At 49.0% G+C, this 15,162-nt stretch overlaps 1 pseudogene; it reads right to left on the reverse strand.

Moving 5' to 3' along the window:
* Positions 1-1,719: 1,719 nt before the first annotated feature.
* On the reverse strand, positions 1,720-15,088 carry LOC130188756 (calpain-15-like; annotated as a pseudogene).
* Between the last annotated feature and the right edge of the window lie 74 nt (positions 15,089-15,162).

A 15,162-nucleotide genomic window follows, 5' to 3' on the forward strand; every position in this document is an offset into this window, starting at 1 on the left:
AAGCATGTCTTAAAGACATAAAACATGGATGACCTGCAACTTCTTGATGTTAAACTCAGACAAAACCGAAGTAATTTTAATCGGCCCTGAGCACCTCAGAGATCAATTATCTGGTGATGTGGATTCTGTAGACGGCATTGCCTGGCATCCAACACCACTGTAAAGAATCTTGGCGTTATCTTTGATCGGGACTTGTCCTTTAACTCCACGTAAAGCAAATCTCAAGGACTGCATTCTTTCATCTACGTAATATTTCAAAAATCAGGCACATCTTGTCTCAAAAAGATGCAGAAAAATTGGTTCACGCGTTCGTTACTTCGAGACTGGATTACTGCAACTCCTTATTATCAGGCTGCTTTAGCTCAGTGGGGTAAGAGGGCCGTCCTGCAACCGCAGGGTTGTGGGTTCGATCCCCGCTCTCCCCATTAGTTGCAAGTCGAAGTGTCCTTGAGCAAGGCACTGAACCCCCAGTTGCCTCCCGGGCGCCTTCACCGCAGCTCCTTAATAACTAAGGATGGGTTAAATGCAGAGAACTAATTTCCCCTTGGGGATTAATAAAAGTGTATATTCTATTCTAATAAATCTCTTAGGTCCCTCCAGTTGATCCAGAATGCTGCAGCTCGTGTTCTCACTAAAACTAAGAAAAGAGATCACATCACTCCTGCACTAGCTGCTCTGCACTGGCTCCCAGTAAAATCAAGAATCACTTTTAAAATTCTTCTCTTAACCTACAAAGCCTTGATTGGTGATGCTCCATCATATCTTAAGGAGCTTGTCGTACCATATTGCCCCACTAGAGCTACGCTCACTAAATGCGGGACTACTTGTAGTTCCTAGAGTCTTAAAAGTAGAATGGGAGCCAGAGCCTTTGGTTATCAAGCTCCTCTTTTATGGAACCAGCTTCCAATTTCAGTCCGGAGGCAGACACAGTCACCTCGTTTAAGAGTCGACTGAAGACCTTCCTCTTTGACAGAGCTTATAGTTAGGGCTGAATCAGGTTCACCTGGTCCAGCCCCTTGATATGCTGCTATAGGCTTATAGCTGCGGGACGTTTTAGGATGCACTGAGTACCTATCTCCTCTTTTTTTCTCTCCTTAAGGATGAATTTTCATCTCTCAATCACACGTTACTAACTCTGCTTTCTCCCGGAAGTCCTTGACTTCACGTCTCATGGGGTCATCGGACCCTATGAGACGGCATAGATCCTATCTGCCTATCTGCCTGATGGATCGTCTGGGTCGTGGAATTCCTGCTCATGACTACGCCACTGTCCTGTTGAGACTCCGCCCTCCTCCTCCACCGCCATCTGCCTGATGGATCGTGGAGGTCTCCATCGTGGAATATGCCTACTATGAACTATTCATACACTCTGTCATATTCATTGAATGTATTTTAACTCTAAATCTGTCCTTCTGTACACATTACATCTATTGCATCTGTCCATCCTAGGAGAGGGATCCTCCTCTGTTGCTCTCCTCCAGGTTTCTTCCCTTTTTTCCCCCTGAAGGGTTATTTGGGAGTTTTTCCTGGTCCGATGTGAGGTTTTGGGGCAGGGATGTCTATGTGTACAGATTGTAAAGCACTCCGAGACAAATTTGTAATTTGTGAAATTGGGCTATACAAATAAACTGAATTGAATTGAATTGTAGCCCCCGACGTCTACATATTTTAATAAAGTCTCTTAGAGGCTCTCGCGCCAATACAATAAATACATACATATAAAGTCACACAGTGAGATAAACACGCTTTATTTTACAACATGAAACATTTGCATATTTTATATGTTTTTGTCTTAATATTCTGCATAAACAAAACAATATCTTTAACCCTTGTGTTGCCTTAGGGTCAATTTGACCCGAATCAATATTACACCCTCCCCCCGCTTTAGGATTAATTTGACCCCATTCAATGTTTAATGTTGGTGTTCTTTCGGTAGTCAACAAACAAACATAAAGTGCCTCACACTTAAACTTGGAAAACAATATAAATTCTAATAATTTTCTGGAGGTTTCAATTGCTGGCGTCAAATAGAACCCAAAGGGTAAAATATGTTAGTAAATATAAAGGTAACAGGAGGGTGAAACATTGAATCGGGTCAAAATGACCCAAAGGCGACAGGAGGGTTAAAAACATCCTTTAAAAAAATGTAAAACACGGGAACCCAGCATATTCTAAAGTTGATAAAGTGCGTTCAGCTATTATTTAAAAGTATCAAGGTTATAAATAAACACCATTAAGTTAAAATCTATTCCATTATGATGCTTTACAAACCTGCAGTTGTGTGTTGGAGTCTGTGATCCTCGAAGGTCACATGACACGTGGACCTCCCCTTGAACCGCCAACGGTCCCGCTCAATAAAAAATACATATGAATAAATATTCTGTTGGACCGTCGGTCACTGGGAGCGTGTGAACTCCTCCAGCGCTGCACTGTCCTTCATGTGAGGCCCACGTCCGCGGTCAGGGCAAAGGGGTCAGAGGTCAGGGGTCAGAGGGGTCGAGGCTGGTGCAGCCCTGCAGTCTCCGGGCTCTGGGGACTCCAGTTCCCCAGAGAAGCCTGGACGGCCTTACGGTGAGCCAGCCGGTGGGTGATGGAGGAGCTGGAGTTTCCCTCCAGCTGGGACAGAACCACCAGAACCTGTCTGAGAGAGAACCACCAGAACCTGTCTGAGAGAGCAGAACCATCAGAACCTGTCAGAGAGAACCACCAGAACCTGTCAGAGAGCAGAACCACCAGAACCTGTTTACCTATATGTTTACCTGTATGTTTACCTATATGTTTACCTATATGTTCACCTGTATGTTTACCTGTATGTTTACCGATATGTTTACCTATATGTTTACCTGTATGTTTACCGGTATGTTTACCTGTATGTTTACCTATATGTTTACCTGTATGTTTACCTGTATGTTTACCTATATGTTCACCTGTATGTTTACCTGTATGTTTACCGATATGTTTACCTGTATGTTTACCTATATGTTTACCTGTATGTTTACCTGTATGTTTACCTGTATGTTTACCTGTATGTTTACCTGTATGTTTACCTATATGTTTACCTGTATGTTTACCTGTATGTTTACCTGTATGTTTACCTATATGTTTACCTGTATGTTTACCTATATGTTTACCTGTATGTTTACCTGTATGTTTACCTGTATGTTTACCTATATGTTTACCTGTATGTTTACCTATATGTTTACCTATATGTTTACCTGTATGTTTACCTGTATGTTTACCTATATGTTTACCTGTATGTTTACCTATATGTTTACCTGTATGTTTACCTGTATGTTTACCTATATGTTTACATATATGTTTACCTATATGTTTACCTATATGTTTACCTATGTTTACCTATATGTTTACCTATATGTTTACCTGTATGTTTACCTGTATGTTTACCTGTATGTTTACATATATGTTTACCTATATGTTTACCTATATGTTTACCTATATGTTTACATATATGTTTACCTATGTTTACCTGTATGTTTACCTATATGTTTACCTGTATGTTTACCTATATGTTTACCTGTATGTTTACCTGTATGTTTACCTATATGTTTACCTGTATGTTTACCTGTATGTTTACCTATATGTTTACCTGTATGTTTACATATATGTTTACCTGTATGTTTACCTATATGTTTACCTATATGTTTACCTATATGTTTACCTGTATGTTTACCTGTATGTTTACCTATATGTTTACCTGTATGTTTACCTGTATGTTTACCTATATGTTTACCTGTATGTTTACATATATGTTTACCTATGTTTACCTATATGTTTACCTGTATGTTTACCTATATGTTTACCTGTATGTTTACCTGTATGTTTACCTATATGTTTACCTGTATGTTTACCTGTATGTTTACCTGTATGTTTACCTGTATGTTTACCTGTATGTTTACCTGTATGTTTACCTATATGTTTACCTGTATGTTTACCTGTATGTTTACCTGTATGTTTACCTGTATGTTTACCTGTATGTTTACCTATATGTTTACCTATGTTTACCTGTATGTTTACCCTATGTTTACCTATATGTTTACCTGTATACCTATGTTTACCTGTATGTTTACCTGTATGTTTACCTGTGTGTACCTATATGTTTACCTGTATGTTTACCTGTATGTTTACCTATATGTTTACCTGTATGTTTACCTATATGTTTACCTGTATGTTTACCTGTATGTTTACCTATATGTTTACCTGTATGTTTACATATATGTTTACCTATGTTTACCTATATGTTTACCTGTATGTTTACCTGTATGTTTACCTGTATGTTTACCTATATGTTTACCTGTATGTTTACCTATATGTTTACCTGTATGTTTACCTATATGTTTACCTGTATGTTTACCTGTATGTTTACCTATATGTTTACCTGTATGTTTACCTGTATGTTTACCTATATGTTTACCTGTATGTTTACCTATATGTTTACCTGTATGTTTACCTATATGTTTACCTGTATGTTTACCTGTATGTTTACCTATGTTTACCTATATGTTTACATGTATGTTTACCTGTATGTTTACCTGTATGTTTACCTATATGTTTACATGTATGTTTACCTGTATGTTTACCTGTATGTTTACATATATGTTTACCTATGTTTACCTATATGTTTACCTGTATGTTTACCTATATGTTTACCTATATGTTTACCTGTATGTTTACCTATATGTTTACCTGTGTTTACCTGTATGTTTACCTATATGTTTACCTGTATGTTTACCTGTATGTTTACATATATGTTTACCTATGTTTACCTATATGTTTACCTATATGTTTACCTGTATGTTTACCTGTATGTTTACCTGTATGTTTACCTATATGTTTACCTGTATGTTTACATATATGTTTACCTATGTTTACCTATATGTTTACCTGTATGTTTACCTATATGTTTACCTGTATGTTTACCTGTATGTTTACCTGTATGTTTACCTGTATGTTTACCTGTATGTTTACCTATATGTTTACCTGTATGTTTACCTGTATGTTTACCTATATGTTTACCTATATGTTTACCTGTATGTTTACCTGTATGTTTACCTATATGTTTACCTGTATGTTTACCTATATGTTTACCTGTATGTTTACCTGTATGTTTACCTGTATGTTTACCTGTATGTTTACCTATATGTTTACCTGTATGTTTACCTATATGTTTACCTGTATGTTTACCTGTATGTTTACCTGTATGTTTACCTATATGTTTACCTGTATGTTTACCTGTATGTTTACCTATATGTTTACCTGTATGTTTACCTGTATGTTTACCTGTGCAGAGGAGGGATGCTGTCCACGGTCTTCAGGCTGCGGCGTGTCGACACCACGTTGAAGCTGTCGCTGCAGTCACATGACACGTGGAGGTGGTGCCGCGGGTGTCTGTTCTCCACCATGACGATAAGCCCCGCCCACCCATGGGTCAGGTAGTAGCAGGTCATCCCCTCTCTGCCCTGAGTGGGGAGGACCAGACAAGTAAGAGCATTCACTCCCTCACTTCCTGCATTCACTCCTTCACTTCCTGGATTCACTTCACTTCCTGCATTCACTCCCTCACTTCCTGCATTCACTCCTTCACTTCCTAGATTCACTTCACTTCCTGCATTCACTCCCTCACTTCCTGCATTCACTCCCTCACTTCCTGCATTCACTCCTTCACTTCCTGCATTCACTCCTTCACTTCCTGGATTCACTTCACTTCCTGCATTCACTCCCTCACTTCCTGCATTCACTCCTTCACTTCCTAGATTCACTTCACTTCCTGCATTCACTCCCTCACTTCCTGCATTCACTCCTTCACTTCCTGGATTCACTTCACTTCCTGCATTCACTCCCTCACTTCCTGCATTCACTCCTTCACTTCCTAGATTCACTTCACTTCCTGCATTCACTCCCTCACTTCCTGCATTCACTCCTTCACTTCCTGGATTCACTCCTTCACTTCCTGCATTCACTCCCTCACTTCCTGCATTCACTCCTTCACTTCCTGGATTCACTCCTTCACTTCCTGCATTCACTCCCTCACTTCCTGCATTCACTCCTCACTTCCTGCATTCACTCCTCACTTCCTGCATTCACTCCCTCACTTCCTGCATTCACTTCCTGGTTTCACCCCTTCACTTCCTGCATTCACTCCTTCACTTCCTAGATTCACTTCACTTCCTGCATTCACTCCCTCACTTCCTGCATTCACTCCCTCACTTCCTGCATTCACTCCTTCACTTCCTGGATTCACTCCTTCACTTCCTGCATTCACTCCCTCACTTCCTGCATTCACTCCTCACTTCCTGCATTCACTCCTCACTTCCTGCATTCACTACCTCACTTCCTGCATTCACTTCCTGGTTTCACCCCTTCACTTCCTGCATTCACTCCTTCACTTCCTGGATTCACTTCACTTCCTGCATTCACTCCCTCACTTCCTGCATTCACTCCTTCACTTCCTAGATTCACTTCACTTCCTGCATTCACTCCCTCACTTCCTGCATTCACTCCCTCACTTCCTGCATTCACTCCTTCACTTCCTGCATTCACTCCTTCACTTCCTGGATTCACTTCACTTCCTGCATTCACTCCCTCACTTCCTGCATTCACTCCTTCACTTCCTAGATTCACTTCACTTCCTGCATTCACTCCCTCACTTCCTGCATTCACTCCTTCACTTCCTGGATTCACTTCACTTCCTGCATTCACTCCCTCACTTCCTGCATTCACTCCTTCACTTCCTAGATTCACTTCACTTCCTGCATTCACTCCCTCACTTCCTGCATTCACTCCTTCACTTCCTGGATTCACTCCTTCACTTCCTGCATTCACTCCCTCACTTCCTGCATTCACTCCTCACTTCCTGCATTCACTCCTCACTTCCTGCATTCACTACCTCACTTCCTGCATTCACTTCCTGGTTTCACCCCTTCACTTCCTGCATTCACTCCTTCACTTCCTAGATTCACCTCCATGTGTTCCCTCAGCAGGTGGAGGTACCTCGTGTCTCTCTCCTCTGGTCTCCGTCAGCTGGAGGCCGGCAGCTGCTCCACCGGCCTGGAGCTGTAGACCGCCAGCAGGAAGCCAGGCTCCGCCTCCTGCGGCCGGGCTGAGGAGATCCTCACGTTACAATCGCTTTTATCACTTTTAAATCTTCGGAAGAAAACTTTTGAATTAAAGTCGTTTAAAAACTAAAAACAACTTTTAACGAGTTTGATACTAAAAGATTAAAATAATTACAGAATACTGAGAAAGAGGAAACAGACTTCATATAGAAGAGAAGAATAAATATACTTCAAAACTGATCCCCTTATGGTCCCCTGACCGGCCCCTTATGGTCCCCTTATGGTCCCCTGACCGGCCCTTTATGGTCCCCTTGTGGTCCCCTGACCGGCCCCTTATGGTCCCCTTGTGGTCCCCTGACCGGCCCCTTATGGTCCCCTGACCGGCCCCTTATGGTCCCCTGACCGGCCCTTTATGGTCCCCTTATGATCCCCTTATGGTCCCCTGACCGGCCCCTTATGGTCCCCTGACCGGCCCTTTATGGTCCCTTGACCGGCCCCTTATGATCCCCTTATGGTCCCCTTACCGGCCCCTTATGATCCCCTTATGGTCCCCTTACCGGCCCCTTATGGTCCCCTGACCGGCCCCTTATGGTCCCCTTACCGGCCCCTTATGGTCCCCTTATGGTCCCCTTACCGGCCCCCTTCCTGCTGGTCCAGTGGTTGAAGGCGCAGCACAGCACGGCGTACTCTCCCGGCTCCAGGATGACGTCACAGCCCACGAACCTCCTCACGCAGCGCCGGCTGTGAGCCAGCAGGCGGCCGAGCGCCGGCGTGCCGGAGCCGTCGAAGGAAACCCGGAACAGCAACACGCACAGGTCCAGCAGGCGGTTCCGGGCCGCGTCCCACCGCCTGAGGGGACGGCACAGGTTGGGTTTGCGCAGGGCTCCGCCCCCTTTTGTTACCTCATTGCATCGCGGCTGACTTATCGAGAACTCGTGAATGTGAAAACAAATATGGAATCAAATGCTGAATCCAGACTTGTGATGCTTCTGCATCTTTAATAATAATAATCCTACCGGCTGCCCTCCTGGAACAGAGCCAGCTCCATGGATGTCCTCTCCAGCACCGTGATGGACGCCACCACCACCGGGACGTCGGCTCCTCGCGGGAAAAACCCCGGAGCCCGGACCTCCTGCCAGTCTGAGTGAATCTTACAGATATCCACCGAGTCAAAGTACCTGAAGGGGTCCAACACACGTTTATGAGAGATGAGCAGCAAACTGTTCTGAAGGGTGAAGTCTGTGCTTCATGTGTTAACGCTGCATTCTCCCTCCTGACCACCAGGGGGCGAGTCCTCTGGTTGTATAGAAGTATATGCTTCATGTGTGAAAGCTGCATTCTCCCTCCTGACCACCAGGGGGCGACTCCTCTGGTTGTATAGAAGTCTATGCTTCATGTGTGAAAGCTGCATTCTCTCTCCTGACCACCAGGGGGCGACTCCTCTGGTTGTATAGAAGTCTATGCTTCATGTGTGAAAGCTGCATTCTCCCTCCTGACCACCAGGGGGCGACTCCTCTGGTTGTATAGAAGTCTATGCTTCATGTGTGAAAGCTGCATTCTCCCTCCTGACCACCAGGGGGCGACTCCTCTGGTTGTATAGAAGTCTGTGCTTCATGTGTTAAAGCTGCATTCTCCCTCCTGACCACCAGGGGGCGACTCCTCTGGTTGTATAGAAGTCTATGCTTCATGTGTTAAAGCTGCATTCTCCCTCCTGACCACCAGAGGGCGACTCCTCTGGTTGTATAGAAGTCTATGCTTCATGTGTTAACGCTGCATTCTCCCTCCTGACCACCAGGGGGCGACTCCTCTGGTTGTATAGAAGTATGTGCTTCATGTGTTAAAGCTGCATTCTCCCTCCTGACCACCAGGGGGCGACTCCTCTGGTTGTATAGAAGTCTATGCTTCATGTGTTAAAGCTGCATTCTCCCTCCTGACCACCAGGGGGCGACTCCTCTGGTTGTATAGAAGTCTATGCTTCATGTGTTAAAGCTGCATTCTCTCTCCTGACCACCAGGGTCGACTCCTCTGGTTGTATAGAAGTCTATGCTTCATGTGTTACAGCTGCATTCTCTCTCCTGACCACCAGGGTCGACCCCTCTGGTTGTATAGAAGTCTATGCTTCATGTGTTAAAGCTGCATTCTCTATCCTGACCACCAGGGTCGACTCCTCTGGTTGTATAGAAGTCTATGCTTCATGTGTTAAAGCTGCATTCTCTCTACTGACCACTAGGGGGCGACTCCTCTAGTTGTATAGAAGTCTATGTAAATTACTTTTCTCTTGATTTATTCCCAAAGTAAACATTGTAACATGAGTTTATGGTCTGGATCTCTAAACCTACCTGATGAAGTCCCAGAAGTCCATCCAGAACACGCCGTCCTCGGCTCGCCGGGCGCTCAGCTCCCTCTTCAGGTGCGGCGGCCAGTCGGGCCAGTCGTCCGCCCAGGGGCCGGTCCAGGAGAAGCGACCCCACGGGTTCCTGAGCTGCAGCAGCCTGCAACAGGACGGGAAGCGGAAGTCAGACGCCATTAAGTCTCACGTTCACCAGGGAACGATCGGACCGGAGGCTCACCTGTGACCGCCGACGTCCCTCACATCCAGGACGGAGTACGCGTGGCGCGGACGTAGACCCTGGGACTCGTACTGCGCGTCATCCACCTTCATGTTGCCGCCTCCGCAAGACGCCCCCATCTGGAAACTAGCAGCAGGAAGGCATGAAGAGTTGGGACTGGTGTGAACAGACGATGAGGAAGGAGCCTCCTCCCGACACTCACCCTGCCTCCTTGGAGCTCAGCATCTTGGCCCAGACGAGGTCCGTGTCGATGGGATCCTCCTTGGGGTTGGTGGCACTGATCTGGAGGGCCAGCGACTCGCAGGGGGCCCCGGTCAGCGTGGAGAGGCCCTCGATGGCACGACCGGCCTGCAGAGCGAAGTAGGAGCCGTGGAGCTTGGCCAGCGCCTTCTCAATCAGAGCCACCCAGAGCTGCTTCCTCTGGGCCTGGAGAGCGAGGAGGAAGGCGTCCATTACTTCCTGTTAGCAGCTGACCAATGAGACGATGAGCAGAGGACATGACCATGGACGGAAACCAAGATGGCGACGGACGAAAACCAAGATGGCGACGGACAAAAAACAAGATGGTGACGGACGGAAACCAAGATGGCTGGACGCCTCCTTGTGAAGAGCCAAAGGCGTCCTCAGACCAGGTCTGCGTATTAAGACCTCCTTCGGGGCTCACCGGAGAGAAGAGGAGGTGCCCGCTGTCGTCCACCAGCACCGTGGTCCACGAGCCGTCCTCACAGACGCACCTGATCGGCTCCTTCTGCGCACAGCGAGCGCGTCACCATCACCTTCTCCACCAGGTCGGGCCGCTCGGCCAGAACCGCCAAGGCACTCAGGAACCTGCTCCCGGAACACGGAGGTCAGTGTCCTTCCTCTCTGCAGGAAGTATTCAAGTACGCAGAAGCATCGCTGGCTCACCAGCAGTTACCCAGAAGTCCTTGCAGGATGTCGGAGGGGCGCAGCGTGCGGAAGACGGACCACGAGACGGCGCGCTCTCGGGAGGAGGAGCGGCAGCTGATCTCCTGTGGGCGGAGCCACCGGCTGACCCGCTGCACGCCGTCGTCCGCGGGGAAGCCCACGGACCGCGGACCGGGAGGGAAGCTGTCGTCCACGAACGTCACGGCGTTCTGGAACGAGCCAATCAGATCGCAGGGAACAACTCAGGTGAGTGTTGTGTTTTCTTTGATAGGTTTCAATGACGCTCCCGAAAGTACGAGCATGAGATGGACGAGAGGAACCTCCCCACCTCCCTGCAGAAGCCGACGATGTTCTCCCACAGCCGCTTGGCCTCTCCTTCGTCGCTCTGCCGCAGCGCCTCCACCGGCGTGCTCTCCTTCCTGTCCGGCGGGGCGGCGTGTCCGTGCGGCAGGCCGAGCGGCGCTGGGCTGTCAACTCGCCGGTGGGCGTGCAGGCGGGACACGACCGCTCCTCCGGACCGGCGGCGGCATCGTCGGCAGGGACGCTCACGAAGGGCGGGAACGCCGCGGGGGCGTCCGGTGCAGGCGAAGGCGGCGACGTCTCCTCCTTCAGGATGCTGAGCCGTCTGCCGGGCGGCAGCTCCGGTTGGGAAACGGCGAGCGGCGGCGGGGAAGGACCGGAGTGAAGCGTTTGAGCGAGACCGCCCTCTGGAGGGAGAACCTCTCTGCGGCTGCAGGGGAGAGGGTGGCACTGCCCGGAGGAGCCAAAGGCGTGAGAAGCTTCCACCGGTAAATTGTCCCCGCCCGTGGTTGTGGAGGGCGCCGGCGCCCCGGCTGCAGGTTCCGGCCGCCCGCTTTGCTCCTCCTGCGCGAGCAGGGCGGCGGTGGGGATCAGCGGCAGCGAGAGTTTGCGCGGCCCGCCGCATGCGGAGCAGGACATGGAAGTCGGCGTGTTCTGCAGGGTGCACCTCAAACACTCCCAGACCAGGCTCTGGATCACGCCGTCCTCCGGCCTCAGGGGTCCGGAGCAGCTGGCGGAGCGCCGGGGTCGGCCGGGGGCGCCGCACAGCGAGCAGGCCGGCCGGTCGGCGGGGTTGGACAGCGTGCAGCGCGGGCAGGACCGGCGGCCGGCCTCCCCGCCGGAGCCCTGCCACGTCCACCGGGCGTCCGGTCTCCGCCGGAGGGCTTCGCAAATGGAGCAGTTGGGGGCGCCGGCGGCGTTGAGGAAGGTGCAGCAGCCACAAGCCCACTGGCTCCTCGGCATCGAGCCCGAAGAGAAACTGAATAGCACATGTGGCACATCGACACAGACAATGAGATTCTCTGGTTGTATAGAAGTCTATGCTTGATGTGTTAAAGCTGCATTCTCTCTCCTGACCACCAGGGGGTGAGAACAATCTGGCAGAGTCACGATCTGATGATATGATCTGATATATTTTCCTATTTTAACTTTTGTTTACTGACTATCTGGCTGCTGATTGGCCGAGAAGCGGTCCTACCTGCGCTCTCTGTGCCGGCCGGGTCGGGGAGGGAGGCGCTCTGGCTGCTCCTCAGACATCCCATGACGGGGGAGGGGGGCAGAGCGGCACCCCGGGGCGTGGCATCCTCACCCTCGGCCTCGTCAACCAGGGAGGAGGTGGAGCCTCCCATGATGCAGCTGGCTCAGCGGGAGGCGGCGCGCTGGAGGAGGAGGAGGAGGAGGAGGCACAGGGAGGGTCGGCAACTATGAGACTGAGAGATGTATCTGAAGTGCTTCTCTTAAAGGGACAGTGAGAAACTTTTAGCCGGCCCTGAACCAGTCCTGGTCCTCTACAGACCACAGGGGGCGTCAGAACCAACACTACCACTTTAGTCCACAGGGGGCACCAGAACCAACACTACCACTTTAGTCCACAGGGGGCGCCAGAACCAACACTACCACTTTATACCACAGGGGGCAACAGAACCAACACTACCACTTTAGTCCACAGGGGGCGCCAGAACCAACACTACCACTTTAGTCCACAGGGGGCGCCAGAACCAACACTACCACTTTATACCACAGGGGGCAACAGAACCAACACTACCACTTTAGACCACAGGGGGCACCAGAACCAACACTACCACTTTAGTCCACAGGGGGTCAGAACCAACACTACCACTTTAGTCCACAGGGGGCAGCAGAACCAACACTACCACTTTAGACCACAGGGGGCACCAGAACCAACACTACCACTTTAGTCCACTTTAGACTCCAGGTCCCTGTGAAGACCTCCAGATGGACCTGCGTCCTGCCAGAGACCCGTTAAGTCACTTCAAGAGTTTTTCTCCTCTTTCTGTCAAACGTGCATTAAAACCCACTGAGACCAGAGACTAGAGACCAGAGACTAGAGACTAGAGACCTGATAGACACTAGAGACTAGAGACCAGAGACCAGAGACCAGAGACCAGAGACTAGAGACCAGAGACCAGAGACCAGAGACTAGAGACCAGAGACCTGATAGACACTAGAGACTAGAGACCAGAGACCAGAGACTAGAGACTAGAGAGACACTAGAGACTAGAGACTAGAGACCAGAGACCAGAGACCAGAGACCTGAGAGACACTAGAGACTAGAGACCAGAGACTAGAGACTAGAGACCAGAGACCAGAGACCAGAGAGACTAGAGACCAGAGACCAGAGACCAGAGACCAGAGACTAGAGACCAGAAACCTGAGACCTGAGAGACACTAGAGACCAGAGACCTGAGACTAGAGACCTAAGAGACACTAGAGACCAGAGAGACACTAGAGACTAGAGACCTGAGACCAGAGACCAGAGACTAGAGACCAGAGACCAGAGAGACACTAGAGACCTGAGAGACCAGAGACCAGAGACCTGAGACTAGAGACTAGAGACCAGAGACCAGAGACCAGAGACCTGAGAGACACTAGAGACTAGAGACCAGAGACCAGAGAGACACTAGAGACCTGAGAGACACTAGAGACCAGAGACCAGAGACCAGAGAGACACTAGAGACCTGAGAGACACTAGAGACCAGAGACCAGAGACCAGAGACCAGAGACCTGAGAGACACTAGAGACTAGAGACCAGAGACCAGAGACCAGAGACTAGAGACCAGAGACCAGAGACACTAGAGACCAGAGACCAGAGACTAGACCACAGAGTAGAGACCAGAGACTAGAGACCAGAGACCAGAGACCAGAGACCAGAGACTAGAGACCAGAGACCAGAGACCAGAGACCAGAGACTAGAGACCAGAGACCAGAGACCAGAGACCAGAGACCTGAGAGACACTAGAGACCAGAGACCAGAGACCAGAGACCTGAGAGACACTAGAGACTAGAGACCAGAGACTAGAGACTAGAGACCTGAGAGACACTAGAGACTAGAGACCAGAGACCAGAGACCAGAGACCAGAGACCAGAGACCAGAGATCTGAGACCAGAGACCTAAGACCAGAGACCTAAGACCAGAGACCAGAGACCAGAGACCAGAGACCTGAGACCTGAGACCTGAGAGACACTAGAGACTAGAGACCAGAGACCAGAGACCTAAGACCTGTGACCAGAGACCTAAGACCAGAGACCAGAGACCAGAGACCTAAGACCAGAGACCAGAGACCTGAGACCTGAGAGACACTAGAGACCAGAGACCAGAGACCAGAGACCAGAGAGACACTAGAGACCAGAGACCAGAGAGACACTAGAGACCAGAGACCAGAGACCAGAGACCTGAGAGACCAGAGACCAGAGACCTGAGACCAGAGACTAGAGACCAGAGACCAGAGACCAGAGACCAGAGACCTGAGACCAGAGACCTAAGACCAGAGACCAGAGACCTGAGACCAGAGACCAGAGACCTAAGACCAGAGACCAGAGACCAGAGACCAGAGACCTGAGACCAGAGACCAGAGACCAGAGACCTTAGACCAGAGACTAGAGACTAGAGACTAGAGACCTAAGACCTAAGACCAGAGACCAGAGACCAGAGACCTAAGACCTAAGACCAGAGACCAGAGACCTAAGACCAGAGACCAGAGACCAGAGACTAGAGACCAGAGACCTGAGACCAGAGACCTAAGACCTGAGAGGAGCTCTGAGGACCTCCAGCTGATGGAGACCTTCACCCAGACTCCAGACTCCAGGTGCACCTGCAGGAGAGACTGCAGAGGACAGTCGGACTCACCTGTCCTCAGGAGGACCAGCAGCTCGGGGGCCAGCCGGACTCAGGAGGACCTCCATGCCGAGACCTCCATGCATTCGTTGTGTTTGCAGCCCTTCTCCTCCTCACCGCCAGTCCAGCTGCAGGGAACACGAGCCTCTTCCGGTCACGACCTTCACAATAAAGCCACATTTAGCATTTTAGGTTCAAACTTTCATAAAAACAACAACAATTTAAACTGTTCAAAATCCGAAGAAACTGATTGTTGTGAATATGTCAGATCCTTGAAGGAGAACGTATTTTATTTTAATAAAACAACAATGAGGCTAATTATTATTTTTCCATACAGACGTAATTTATCAGTTCACTTCCGGTGAATTATTGTTGTTTTCACATCTTTGACAAACAACATTAATAACAAACTGGTTTGGATGATTCTGTCTAGTATTTATTATCCTCACCTGGAGGC

This window comes from Pseudoliparis swirei, chromosome 23 (genome assembly GCF_029220125.1).
Source record: "Pseudoliparis swirei isolate HS2019 ecotype Mariana Trench chromosome 23, NWPU_hadal_v1, whole genome shotgun sequence".
In the NCBI taxonomy this organism is placed as follows: Eukaryota; Metazoa; Chordata; class Actinopteri; order Perciformes; family Liparidae; genus Pseudoliparis; species Pseudoliparis swirei.